Source organism: Monodelphis domestica, chromosome 1 (genome assembly GCF_027887165.1).
Source record: "Monodelphis domestica isolate mMonDom1 chromosome 1, mMonDom1.pri, whole genome shotgun sequence".
Lineage (NCBI taxonomy): Eukaryota > Metazoa > Chordata > Mammalia > Didelphimorphia > Didelphidae > Monodelphis > Monodelphis domestica.
The window spans coordinates 241,814,030-241,827,360 of record NC_077227.1 but is presented as its reverse complement, the minus strand read 5'-3'; positions in this window follow the sequence as shown (position 1 = coordinate 241,827,360).

Sequence of the window (13,331 nt, the reverse complement as noted above, 5' to 3'; positions counted from 1 at the left end):
ACAAGCAATTTCACTGGGTTATACATATATTATTAATTAAATTTCTATTTCCATATTATTCATTTTAATAATTGTTTTAAAAATAATTCAGTAATACATTATTTTAAATTATTTTATATATATATTTAATATTTATATTCATATGTATTTATATGTATTTATATAACATTAAATTAATAATTTAATAATGAATGAATAATTCATTTTAATATAATCTTTTAAAACCCAAACCACAAATCATATGCCCATATAAACAAGTGATAAATTATGATTTCTTCTGGATTTCTACTCCAACAGTTCTTTCTCTTGATGTGGATTGTATTCTTTCTTCTAAGTCTCAGAATTGTCTTGGGTTATTGCATTGCTCTTAGTAGCAAAGTCAATGACGTGATCTATCCACAATTTTCAGTTACTGTTTATAATGTTCTCTTGGTTCTGCTTATTTTACTGCACATCAGTTCATGTAGAGATTTCCAGTTCTTCTAGAAATCAAACAGTTTCATTCCTTATAAGACAAGAGTATTCCATTACCATCATATACTACAATTTGTTCAGTAATTCCCCAATTGAGGGGCATCTCCACATTTTCAATTTTTTCCACCACACAAAGCACAGTTATAATTTTCTTTTGTACAAACAGAACATTTCCCATGTTTTATTTATTTAGTATATAAAACTTGTAGTGTTATTACTGGATCAAAGGGCATACATTCTTTTAAAGTCCTTTGTGAATAATTCTAAATTGCCTACCAAGAGGGTTGGATCAACTCACAACTCTACCAGCAACACATTAGTGTCCCAATTTTTTCATATCTCCTCCAACATTTATTATTTTCCTTTACTGTCAAATTGGCCGCTCAGGTAGTGTCATACATCATCACGGTTTTGATTTGCATTTCTCAAATCAGGAGAAATTTAGAATTTAATTTTTTTCATATGATTATTGATAGTTTTGATTTCTTTATCTGAAAATTCCCTATTCATATCCCTTGATCAATTGTCAATTGGGAAATGATTTTATTTCTTTTAAATTTGATACAGTTCTTTTTATATTTCAGAAAATAGATCATTGTCAAAGGATGCTATTATAATTTTTTCCCTTGAGTTGTTGGTTCCCTTCTAATTTTGGTTACACTGGGTTTTTATTTTTTGTTCAAAACTTTTTTATATAATAAAAAATTCATTTTACATCTTGTAGTGTTTTTTATCTCTTCTCTTGTCTTAAATTCTTTCCTTCCTAATAGATCTGATAGGTATACTATTCCATGATTACCTAATTTACTTATATCACTCTTTATGTTTAAATCATATGCCCATTTTAAATATATCTTGGTATAGGGTGTGAGATATTGATCTAAACCTATTTTTTGCCATATTGTTTTCAAATTTTCCTAGCAGTTTTTGTCAAATAGAGGATTCTTATTCCAAAAGCTAGGATTTTTTTAAATTTATCAAACACAAGTTTGCTGAAGTTATTTATCCCTTCTTTATCCCATTCATCTACCCTTCTGACTCTTAGCCAATACCAGATTGTTTTGATGATCATTCCTTTATAGTACATTTTAGGATCTGATATTGCTAGGCCACCATCCTTCACACATTTTTATTAGTTCTGATATTCTTAACCTTTAATCATCCAGAAGAATTTTATTATTTTTTTCTAATTTCTATAAAATAGCTTTTTGGTAGTTTGATAGGTATGGCACTGAATAAGTGAATTAATTTTGGTAACATTGTCATTTTTATTGTATTAGCTTATCCTCTCTATGAGCAATTAATGTATTTTTTCCAATTGTTTACATCTAGTTTTATTTTTGTGGAAAGTGTTTTGTAATTGTGTTCATATATTTTCTACTTTTGTCTGAGCAGATAGATTCCCAAACATTTTATATTGTCTAGAGTAATTTTAAATGATGAAGTCATATCTTATTTATTTTATTTTTATAATTTATTTATATAGAATATTTTTCCATGGTAAATGTTTTGTGAATTTTCCCACCTCTTTTCCCTCTGCCCTCCAGGAGCTAACAAACAATTCCACTGGGTTATTCATATATCATTGTTCAAATCCTATTACATATTATACATATTTGCAATAAAGTAACCTTTTAACATCAAAACCCCAATCACAATCCCATCTGACTTTTTTGCCTTCCTTCTAATTTTGGTTACATTGATTTTTTCTGTGCAAAAGCTTTTAAATTTTATGTAATCAAAATCATTCATTTTACATTTTAAAATGTTCTATATCTCTTACTTGGTCTTAAATTTCTTCTTTTCCCATAGATCTGATGAGTATATTATTCTATGTTCACCTAATTTATTCATTATTCCATTCCCTATATTTAAGTCATTTACCCATTTTGGATTTATCTTAGTATATGGTGTGAGATGTTGATATACACTTGATTTTTCCCATATTTTTTCAATTTTTTCCCAGCAATTTTTGTCAAATAGTGAGTTCTTGTCCCCAGAGCTGGGATCAGTGGGTTAATCAAACACTAACTTTCTAAGGTCATTTATTTCTAATCTATTCCATTAATCTATCCTTCTGTCTCTAAGCCAGTACCATATTGTTTTGATGACCATTGCTTTATAGTACATGAACTTATATTTTAAAAGGACATACAAAAATGTAAGCAAATATTAACTGGATTATTGAATATGAATTCAAAAGACTGGCATGATGTTTTTAATTTTAATATGTATTTTATTTATCCCATTAAATATTTCTAGTAAACATTTTAACATCCATCCATTTAAAAAAATTGACTTCCAAATTCTTCCCTCCCTCAACATTCTATGAGCAATATGATTGTGTTTATACATATGAAGTTATGCAAAACATGTCTGTATTATCTATGTTGCAAAAGAAAACTCAGGCAAAAAAAAGTTTTAAAATGTTTCAATCTGTATTCACAGTTCATCAGTTCACTCTCTAGAGATGGACAGCATTTTTCATCATGAGTTCTGTGGAATTGTCTTGGAACATTGTTGTGATCAGTGTAGTTAGGTCTTTAACAGTTGACCATCCTTTTATATTATTTTATATTGCTGTTATAATTTTAAAAAATTACTTCTAAAAACATTTCCTTTTTCTAATATAATAAAACTTTCTCTTTTTCTCTTCTATCTGATGTTGTTATGATTTCTTCTATTATAAAATGAGCTAATAATTTATGTGTTTTATTAATCTTTTAATATAAAATAACTAATTCCTACTTTTATTTATTAATTCAATTTGTTTTGCTGTTTTCATTTGTTTCTCTTCTTTCTCAGAATATTTATTTTTTGGGTCCATTTGAGGCTTTAATTTTTTTTTTTTTTGCTTTTGTAGACATTTAAAAAGACATATTCCTTATTCATATATCTCTTTTTGGTGTTGTTGATGATGAACATGTTAAAAAGAGTAATTCTTTATCCTAGGAACTATTTTGGCAAAATGTTTAAGATGTTGCTATATTATCTCTTTGTCAAAATCTTATTTAATAAAATTATCTATAATTTCAATAACATTTTTGACACATTCTTTGGATTATATTATTTCTGTACATAACATTTTTGATAATAATATTTCATTGCACTTATTATAAATTAGTGAATGGTGTGTTTAATATCTCAATACCACTTACGCATTCATCTTTTAATACTTAAATTTCCAAGTTCAAGAAGCCCTCCACTATTTTAGAACACATTGACTTTTCATTACAGGATTAGATACATGTAAATTCATAGTTCTCTGTAGCTGTGGTCATGTGTTTGTGATAAGGTCATAATAGATATTATGATAAATGTTACAATCGAATTAATTCTCTTTCATTATCTTCTGAATATTGATTTTAAGAGAGATACAAAACTGGGTGAAGTAAGTTAATCAAAGGTCATAGTATCATAGACTTAGAATGGAAAAAGACCTCAGATTATCTAATTCAACTTGTATTTTAGGGATGAGGAAAATAAGGCTAGGAGAAGTTAAATGAAATGCCTAAGGTTGCTCCAATAGCATCAGAAGCAGCACCCAGTTCTTTCCATTGAACTACACTCTCATTTTGCTCTAAATGAACCGTGACAATGACATAACAAATTGAATAAAACATTAAGACCCATTGAAACTTTGGAACAATACTACAAATATGTTTTCATTCTTAGTGTAGCTTTTTTTTGTTTCCTATTTCAGTGTTCCTATAACTCGATAAGTATATGGATCACCTCACCTATGAAAATGGAGTTCCATCTGTTATATTTTAAATGCATCTGTTCAGCTGCTAAATCCATTTGTCATATTCATTTAATTTGTTACAGAAATTTTCCAGAGGCACATAAAGGAATATCTGGGAAACAGAATTAGGATGAAACCACTACTTTGTTAGTCAAAGGAAAAACCAAACTGACTAATCTTCCAACAAAGCTCTTTACAATCTTGCTTTAATTTAAGGAACTAGGATTTTTTTAAAATAGACTCTTTTAAGTTATTATCTTCACACTTATAAAGGTATATTTAGAGGGTTTTTTTTAACAGAAACAGAACAGAAAAATAGTGTTTTCACCTTAACAAGGATATCAAAATGGTTATGTTTATAAGGAAGGAAGAGGCAAATAAAGAAAAATTTATATTTCTGTTCTATTACTTTTATTCCAAATCAATAGCCTTTGTGTTAGCTCTTATCCTTTCCTTGAACTTTAACATCCTGACTAATCTAAGCCCTCCCTGTACCTCTGATGGACCCTTTTCCAATTTGAAGTTCTTCTCATATCCTTAATTTTTTTTTAAAATGAGAACTTTTTTGAGTTGGCATTTATTTTTATAAATAACATAATGGACATAACAATGATATAATAAACCTTAATATAAATGTGTAATAAATAATTGGTTATTCAGTGATTATCCAAGAGAAAAATATTTTTCTCATTGGCTATGTAAAAAAATTATCTCCTTTTTTTCTCTACCTTTTCTCATCCCTTCCCCTTTCTGTAGAAGGCAGGTAATATAATATATATAGTGTAATATAATATATTTCTCCCTATTACATCACATTGTAAAACAAAGTACATATTGTTTATACTAGGGAAAAATCATGGAAGAAATAAAGTGAATGGTATGTTTCAATCTGCTTTCATTCTCTGTCTCTTCTATGCTGATATTTTTTATGTGCCCCTAAGAGTTGTCCTATATTCTTGAATTTCTGATAATAAACACATTCACAGTTGATCATTATATTTTATTGCCATTGCTGTGTATAACATTTGGTTCTTCTCTTTGCTTTTCATCACTTCATATGTCTGTCATGATTATTTTGTGAGCATCTTGTTTGTCATTTCTTATGGCACAATATTATTCCATTACAATAATATACAAGACATATTTTCAGGGGGCAGCTGGGTAGCTCAGTGGATTGAGAGCCAGGCCTAGAGATGGGAGGTCCTAGGTTCAAATATGACCTCAGACACTTCCAAGCTGTGTGACCCTGGGCAAGTCACTTAACCCTATTGCCTAGCCCTTACCACTCTTCTGCCTTGGAGCCAATACACAGTATTGACTCCAAGATGGAAGGTAACGGTTTTATTAAAAAAAAAAAAGGACATACTTTCAGTTTTCACCTTTTTTTTTGCCACAAGAATAAGAGTAGAGGAATTATTCCTAGTTCTCTAGATTTGGCCACCATATCTCTTTCTACCTCCTCCTCTTACCTACTTTTCATATTCCTTTTTATATGTAGCTAGTTAAGTACATAAGCCTGGATTCCAATTTAGATGACTCTAACTCTAAGACTATTGCTCCAGTTGCCGTGCACCTTGATGACTCTTAACCTTGTGTTGTTTGCACAATTCAGCAAGGCCTTCTTCACACTCCTCCGTCCCCCCAACATAAAGTTTTATCATTTTTCCTACTTTGAAGACTAGGTAAATTGACTCCAAGGTATAAAACACAGAAATTTAAAGGCCTCTGACAGGTCATGAACATAAATAATCTCAATGGAAAACAATGAAATACTAAATAATGTCAAAATTATTTGCATTTGATTTTTTATTTAGACTTTTATTTGATGAATTAGAAATTCGTACATCCAAAAAATCATGAAAATACAGTGAGAAGACCTTTTTCAGACAATATTTAATTTTTAAATTTTTGTTATTTTTTATATCTTTTTCTTTACAAATTACACTGAATAACAAATCACAACACAAGTTTTCCTGTGTTATATGAATGAACTTTTCTCCCTTCTTCCCTTTTCTTCCTCTTACTGGAGCTGGCAAGTGATTTGATATAGATTATACATGTATTATCATGTAAAACATATGTCTATATTGTTCATTTTTATAAATGAGTAAGCTTATAAAACAGAAATCCAAATAAATAATTGAAAAATTATATACTTTCATCTACATTTCATCTACATCTACATCTATATGCAATCATCTACATGATTCCAATGGCTCTTTTTCTGGAGGTTTATAACTGTCTTTGTGAAAAATTGCTCAGAATTGTCCTGGACCATTGTATTGTGAAAAGATCTAAGTATCACACTTGATTATTCCACATTATTGTTGTTACTTCACACAATGTTTATCTCTTTCTGCTTATTTCACTCAGCATCAGTCCATGAATGACTTTTCAGTTCTATTTGAAATAATCCTGTTCATTTTACCTTATAATACAGTAATATTCCATCACCATAAAACATAATAATTTGTCCAATAATATTCCATCACCATAAAACACAACAATTTGTACCTCAATTGAGGTACATCTTCTCAATTTCCAATTTGTTGCCACAATAAAAATAGCTATAAATATTTGTATACAAGTAGCTCCTTTCCCCCTTTCTTTGATCTCTCTGGGATACAGACTTGGTAGTGATATTTCCGGATCTAAGAGTATGCATTGTTTTATATTCCTTTGGGCATAATTTGAAATTGTCCTTCAGAATGATGGGTTGATTTCACAGATACATCAGCAATGCATTAGTGTCTCCATTTTGCCACATCCTCTCCAATGCTGGACAATGTGATATGGGAGGTGATGTCTTGTGATATGATGAGTTGTTATAATATGCATTATTTCTCTAAATGAAGAGGAATTTAGAATGCTTTTTAAATAATTTCTTTATTTAGAATATTTTTCCATGGTAACATTATATATGATTTTTCTCATCCCTCTTTCCTCTCCCTCCCAGAGCTGACAACCAATTACACATGTATCATTATTCAAAACCTATTTACAAATTATTCATAATTGCAATTGAGTGATCTTTTAACACAAATACCCCAACCACATCCCCACAGATCCACATAATTGATCATATGTTTTTCTTCTACATTTCTACTCCCATGGTTCTTTTTCTGGATGTGGATGGCATAGAACACTTTTTCCTATGATTATTGATATCTTTGATTTCTCCATCTGAAAACTGCTTTGACTTTTGATCCTTTGACCTTTTGATCCTTTGACCATTTGTCAATGGGGAATTAATTTTATTCTTACAAATTTGATTTAGTTCTTTACATATTTGAGAAAGAAGATCTTTATCAGAGAAATTTGTTGTAATTTCCCCCAGTTTGTTTTTTCCTTTCTAATTTTGGTTGCATTGGTTTTGTTTATACAAAGCCTTTTAAATTTAATAAGATCAAAATGATTCATTTTACATTTTGCAATGTCCTCTATATCTTGTTTGGTAATAAATTCTTTCATTCTCCCTAGATCTGATGGGTAAACTATTCCATGTTCCCATAATTTATTTATAATACATACCCATTTTGATCTTTGTATGAGGTATGAAATTTTAATCTAAGCTTAATTTTAGTATGCCATTTTCCATTTTTTCCAGCAGTTTTTGTCAATTAAAGTTTTGACAATTAAAGTGAAATTGATGAATACTTGCAAAAATATAATCTCCCTAGATTAACAAAAGAGAAACAGAATACTTAAAGAATCCCATTACAAAAAAAGGGTTAAAAAAGAAATTGAATAGACCTTCAAAGAACTGCCAAAGAAAATGACCCCTGGGCCAAATAGAGTCACAAGCGAATTTTACCAACTATATAAAGAACACTTAATACCAATATTAAACTAGTTAGAATAATAGAGGAATAATGCATCCTTCCAAACTCTTTATGAAATAAATATAAAATTATTATCTAAATTAGGAAGAGATAAAGAAGAGAAAGACAACTATAGACCAATCTCCCTAATGAACTTTGAAGCAGAAAATTTTAATAAAATACTAACAAGGAAAAGACAGCATTTTATCACAAAAATAATATACCACAGTCAATTGGGTTTTATAGCAGGAATGCAAGGATGGTTAAATATTTGAACAATGATGAGAATGATTGACCATATCAATAACAAGGGAACACAAATCATAAGATTACTTCAAAAAGATAGGAAAAAAAACACTTGACAAAATACATCAATTTCTTTAAAAAATTAGAAAACATTGGAATAAAGAGAACCTTCCTTAAAGTGATAAATGGTATCTATTTAATAACATCAGCAAGGATGTATTACATGAAATTATGACTATAACTTTTATCAGACTTTACCACTTCAGAAAGGGGAAACAATAGGAGGAAGGTAGAAAATATGTATTTTAAAATGTCAAAAATTTTTCAAAAATTATTTCTATATGTAACTAAAAAAAATAAAACAAAATAATGAGTAAGGGGCTAGAATAGGCCCCCTAACAATTCTCTGCTTCACCCCGCCTAAATCTGGCTTACTTACTACAGTATTCAGGGACACACACATACATCCACAAATGAGCAAAAACTTTTATGGAAACAATTTCACTCAGCATTAGCACATGGAATGTGGGCATGCTTATAACAACATGAAATCCAATAGACTTGAAAGACAAATTGCTATTATTATAAGTGAACTCAGAAGTTTTTGTAACTGAATCATAGACCTGAGTGAAACAAGGTTGGCAAATGGTAGCCAACTTGCCAAAGCCAGAGGTGTATGCACATTTTTCCTGGAGTGTTATGGATGACAAGAATAGGTTTGGCAATAAAATCTAATCTTGTCAAAAAGTTTGTAGACTTTCTAGAGTGAATGACAGGCTCATGACAATGTGATTATCAATTGCAGGCATCATCAATGCATCTGGTCCATGTCAGTCCATGACAGACTTTGATGAGGTCAAAGAAAAATGATATAAATTTCTGGGGACCCTCATTGACAATATGTCAAAAGAGGACTGGCTCGTTATTTTGGATGACTTTAATGCTATAGTAGCTACAGACTACCAGATTGGCAGGAAATCCTTGGGCAAAACCTATGGTCACTTCCTACTGAAGACTTGTGGATTTTATAACCTTCTCATTACCAACACTGTCTTCAATTTACCTAAATGCAGTATTACTTCTTGATTGTGTCTTCAAAGCAAACATTATCATTTAGTAGATGATGTCATTCTAAGGAGAAGAGAATTATGGGTGTGAGAAATGACAAAGGTAATGTATCTTACAGAGTGCTGGACTGATCATAGACTTAACCTCTCCAATTTAAACACTTGTATTCAAGAAATGCAACAACCATAAAGCAAACTGACCACCAGAAGACAATGTCAACAGATTAAAGAGGTTCTGTTTGGTCACAGTTGGATACATTGTACATTGACTCCAACATAGTGACCTCATTTTGGTCCTCTTAAAGTAAGAAGGACAGCCATTAACCAATATATATCAGATGAATACAATCTGAAGAAGGAGGATTCAGAAGCTAGAAGAACTTGGCAAAGGCCTCTCACAAGAGGTGGAACTTGAATTGAGTCTTGTAGAAAGACAGAAAAACTAGAAGTTGGTGGGTATGTTTAAGGCAATGATATCCAGATAATGAAGATAGTCAGAGCAAAGGCATATGAATGGAAGGTGAGCTGTTCTGTTTGAGCAATTATAAATAAGCAATCCTGGAGCATATATTATGTGGAAAGCAGTAAGACTTCAGAAAGCTAGAAAGGTAGGAAGGAATCAGGAATCCTATACTTGGCATTAAAGGACTTAATTTTGAATCTTGGAGTTAATAGGGAGTCACTGAAGCCCTTTGGGGAGAAATGACTACATAATAAAATATAAAATTTTAGAAAAATAACTTTGATGGGTGAGAAAAGAAAGGAATAGAGTGGTGAAAGATATGAGCCAGGGGATCAGTTAAAAGGACATTGCATTTCAGAACAGATGATGAAGGACTGGAAAAAGAAGAAATGGAAATAGTATTAAGAGAAGGAAGTTTATTGGCTATATTGTGAAAGGAGAAGCAATGGTATTTAGCAATACATTGCATTTGTGGGATGAGTGAAACAAGAGTAAAGAATTTCTCCAAGTGAGTTAGTATATCCAAGAGGCTAGAAATATTATTGCTCTTTTGACAGTAATAGGAAACCAGAATGGAGAAGGGTTTTTTGGGGGAAGACAATAAGGTGTTTGGTTTTTTTTTTTTTGTTAAATTCTGAGACACAGAAGAGAAAATTCTCTCTGACCAATATTAAAATAGCACCACAAAATTAAGAAGAAACAACAAGGAGACAGAGTGAAACAACTATCAAGAAAAGAAAAACCCCAAAAAGTAGGCAGAGAATATCTAGGGTACTGGGGTGAGAGGAAAGCTGAGGCTTTAGCTAGGAGGGAAGAATAAGCCAAGAGAAATGTCATAATTTCCCAAACCACTTCTGCTGTCTCAAGTTTGGAATGCTAGTCCAAGCCACAATTAAAACCTTGAGATCCTACTGGGACAAATAGCGGTAGAAGCCAAATGACACCCCTTGAAATTTCAAACCTATGGAGAAATCTAGATCCCAGTCCAAGGCAGTCTGGGCTGAAGTGTGCTAATCCCTCTAGACCCAGTGTGAAGGCAGGAATCCTACCTTGTACTTGGAATGAGGAAGTAGTTCACACTTTGAGGTGAGAAAACAGTTCTTTTTTTTTAATTTTATAGTATTTTATTTGATCATTTCCATGCATTATTGATTAAAGAAAAAGATCATTTTCTTTTCCTCCTCCCCACCCCCCGTAGCCGACGTTTGATTCCACTGGGTATTACATGTGTTCTTGATTTGAACCCATTGCCATGTTGTTAATATTTGCATTAGAGTGTTCGTTTAGAGTCTCTCCTCTGTAATGTCCCCTCAACCACTGTAGTCCGGCAGTTGCTTTTCCTCTGTGTTTCTACTCCCACAGTTTGTCCTTTGATTATGGATAGTGTTTTTTCCCCTAGATCCCTGCAGATTGTTCAGGGACATTACACTGCCACTAATGGAGAAGTCCATTACGTTCTATTATACCACAGTGTGTTTGTCTCTGTGTACAATGTTCTCCTGGTTCTGCTCCTCTCGCTCTGCAACACTTCCTGGAGGTCGTTCCTGTCTCCATGGAGTTCCTCCACTTTATTATTACTTTTTGCACAATAATATTCCATCACCAACATATACCGCAATTTGTTCAGCCATTCCCCAATTGATGGGCATCCCCTCATTTTCCAATTTTTGGCCACCACAAAGAGCGCAGCTATGAATATTTTTGTACAAGTCTTTTTGTCCATTATCTCTTTGGGGTACAGACCCAGCAGTGCTATGGCTGGATCAAAGGGTAGATATTCTTTTATCACCCTTTGTGCATAGTTCCAAATTGCCCTCCAGAATGGTTGGATCAGTTCACAACTCCACCAGCAATGAATTAATGTCCCTACTTTGCCACATCCCCTCCAGCATTCATTACTTTCCATAGCTGTCATGTTGGCCAATCTGCTAGGTGTGAGGTGATACTTCAGAGTTGTTTTGATTTGCATCTCTCTGATTATAAGAGATTTAGAACACTTCTTCATGTGCTTATTAATAGTTTTGATTTCTTTATCTGAAAACTGCCTATCCATGTCCCTTGCCCATTTATCAATTGGGGAATGGCTTGATTTTTTGTACAATTGATTTAGCTCATTATAAATATGAGTAATTAAACCTTTGTCAGAGGTTTCTATGAAGATTTTTTCCCAATTTGTTGTTTCCCTTCTGATTTTAGTTACATTGGTTTTGTTTGTGCAAAAGCTTTTTAATTTGATGTAGTCGAAATTATTTATTTTACATTTTGTGATTCTTTCTATGTCTTGCTTGGTTTTAAAGTCTTTCCCCTCCCACAGGTCTGACATGTATACTATTCTGTGTTTACCCAATATACTTATGGTTTCCTTCTTTATGTTTAAGTCATTCACCCATTTTGAATTTATCTTGGTGTAAGGTGTGAGGTGTTGATCAATTCTTAATCTCTCCCACACTGTCTTCCAATTTTCCCAGCAGTTTTTATTGTTTTTTGTCCCAGAACCTGGGATCTTTGGGTTTATCATATACTGTCTTGCTGAGGTCACTTGTCACCAGTCTATTCCACTGATCCTCCTTTCTGTCTCTTAGCCAGTACCAAATTGTTTTGATGACTGCTGCTTTGTAATATAGTTTGAGGTCTGGGACTGTAAGGCCCCCCTCATTTGTGTTTTTTTTACATTATTTCCCTGGATATCCTTGATCTTTTGTTATTCCAAATGTACTTTGTTATGGTTTTTTCTAAATCAGTAAAGAAATTTTTTGGGAGTTCCATGGGTATGGCACTAAATAGATAGATAAATTTGGGTAGGATGGTCATTTTTATTATATTGGCATGTCCTATCCATGAGCAGTTAATGTTTTTCCAATTGCTCAAGTCTAGTTTTAGTTGTGTGGAGAGTGTTTTGTAGTTGTGTTCATATAGTTCCTGTGTTTGTCTCGGGAGATAGATTCCTAGGTATTTTATTTTGTCTAAGGTGATTTTGAATGGGATTTCTCTTTCTAGTTCTTGCTGCTGAGCTGTGTTGGAGATATATAGAAAAGGTGATGACTTATGTGGGTTTATTTTGTATCCTGCAACTTTGCTAAAGTTGTTGATTATTTCAATAAGCTTTTTGGTTGAATCTCTAGAATTCTTTAAGTAGACCATCATGTCATCTGCAAAGAGCTATAACTTGGTCTCCTCCTTGCCTATTTTGATGCCTTCAATTTCTTTTTCTTCTCTAATTGCTACTGCTAGTGTTTCTAGTACAATGTCAAATAGTAGAGGTGATAATGGGCATCCTTGTTTCACTCCTGATCTTATTGGGAATGCTTCTAGTTTATCCCCATTGCAGATGATATTAGCTGATGGTTTTAGATATATACTGTTTATTATTTTTAGGAATGACCCTTCTATTCCTATGCTTTCTAGTGTTTTTAATAGGAATGGGTGTTGTATTTTATCAAAGGCTTTTTCTGCGTCTATTGAGATAATCATGTGGTTCTTGTTGGTTTGCTTGTTGATGTGGTCAGTTATGTGGA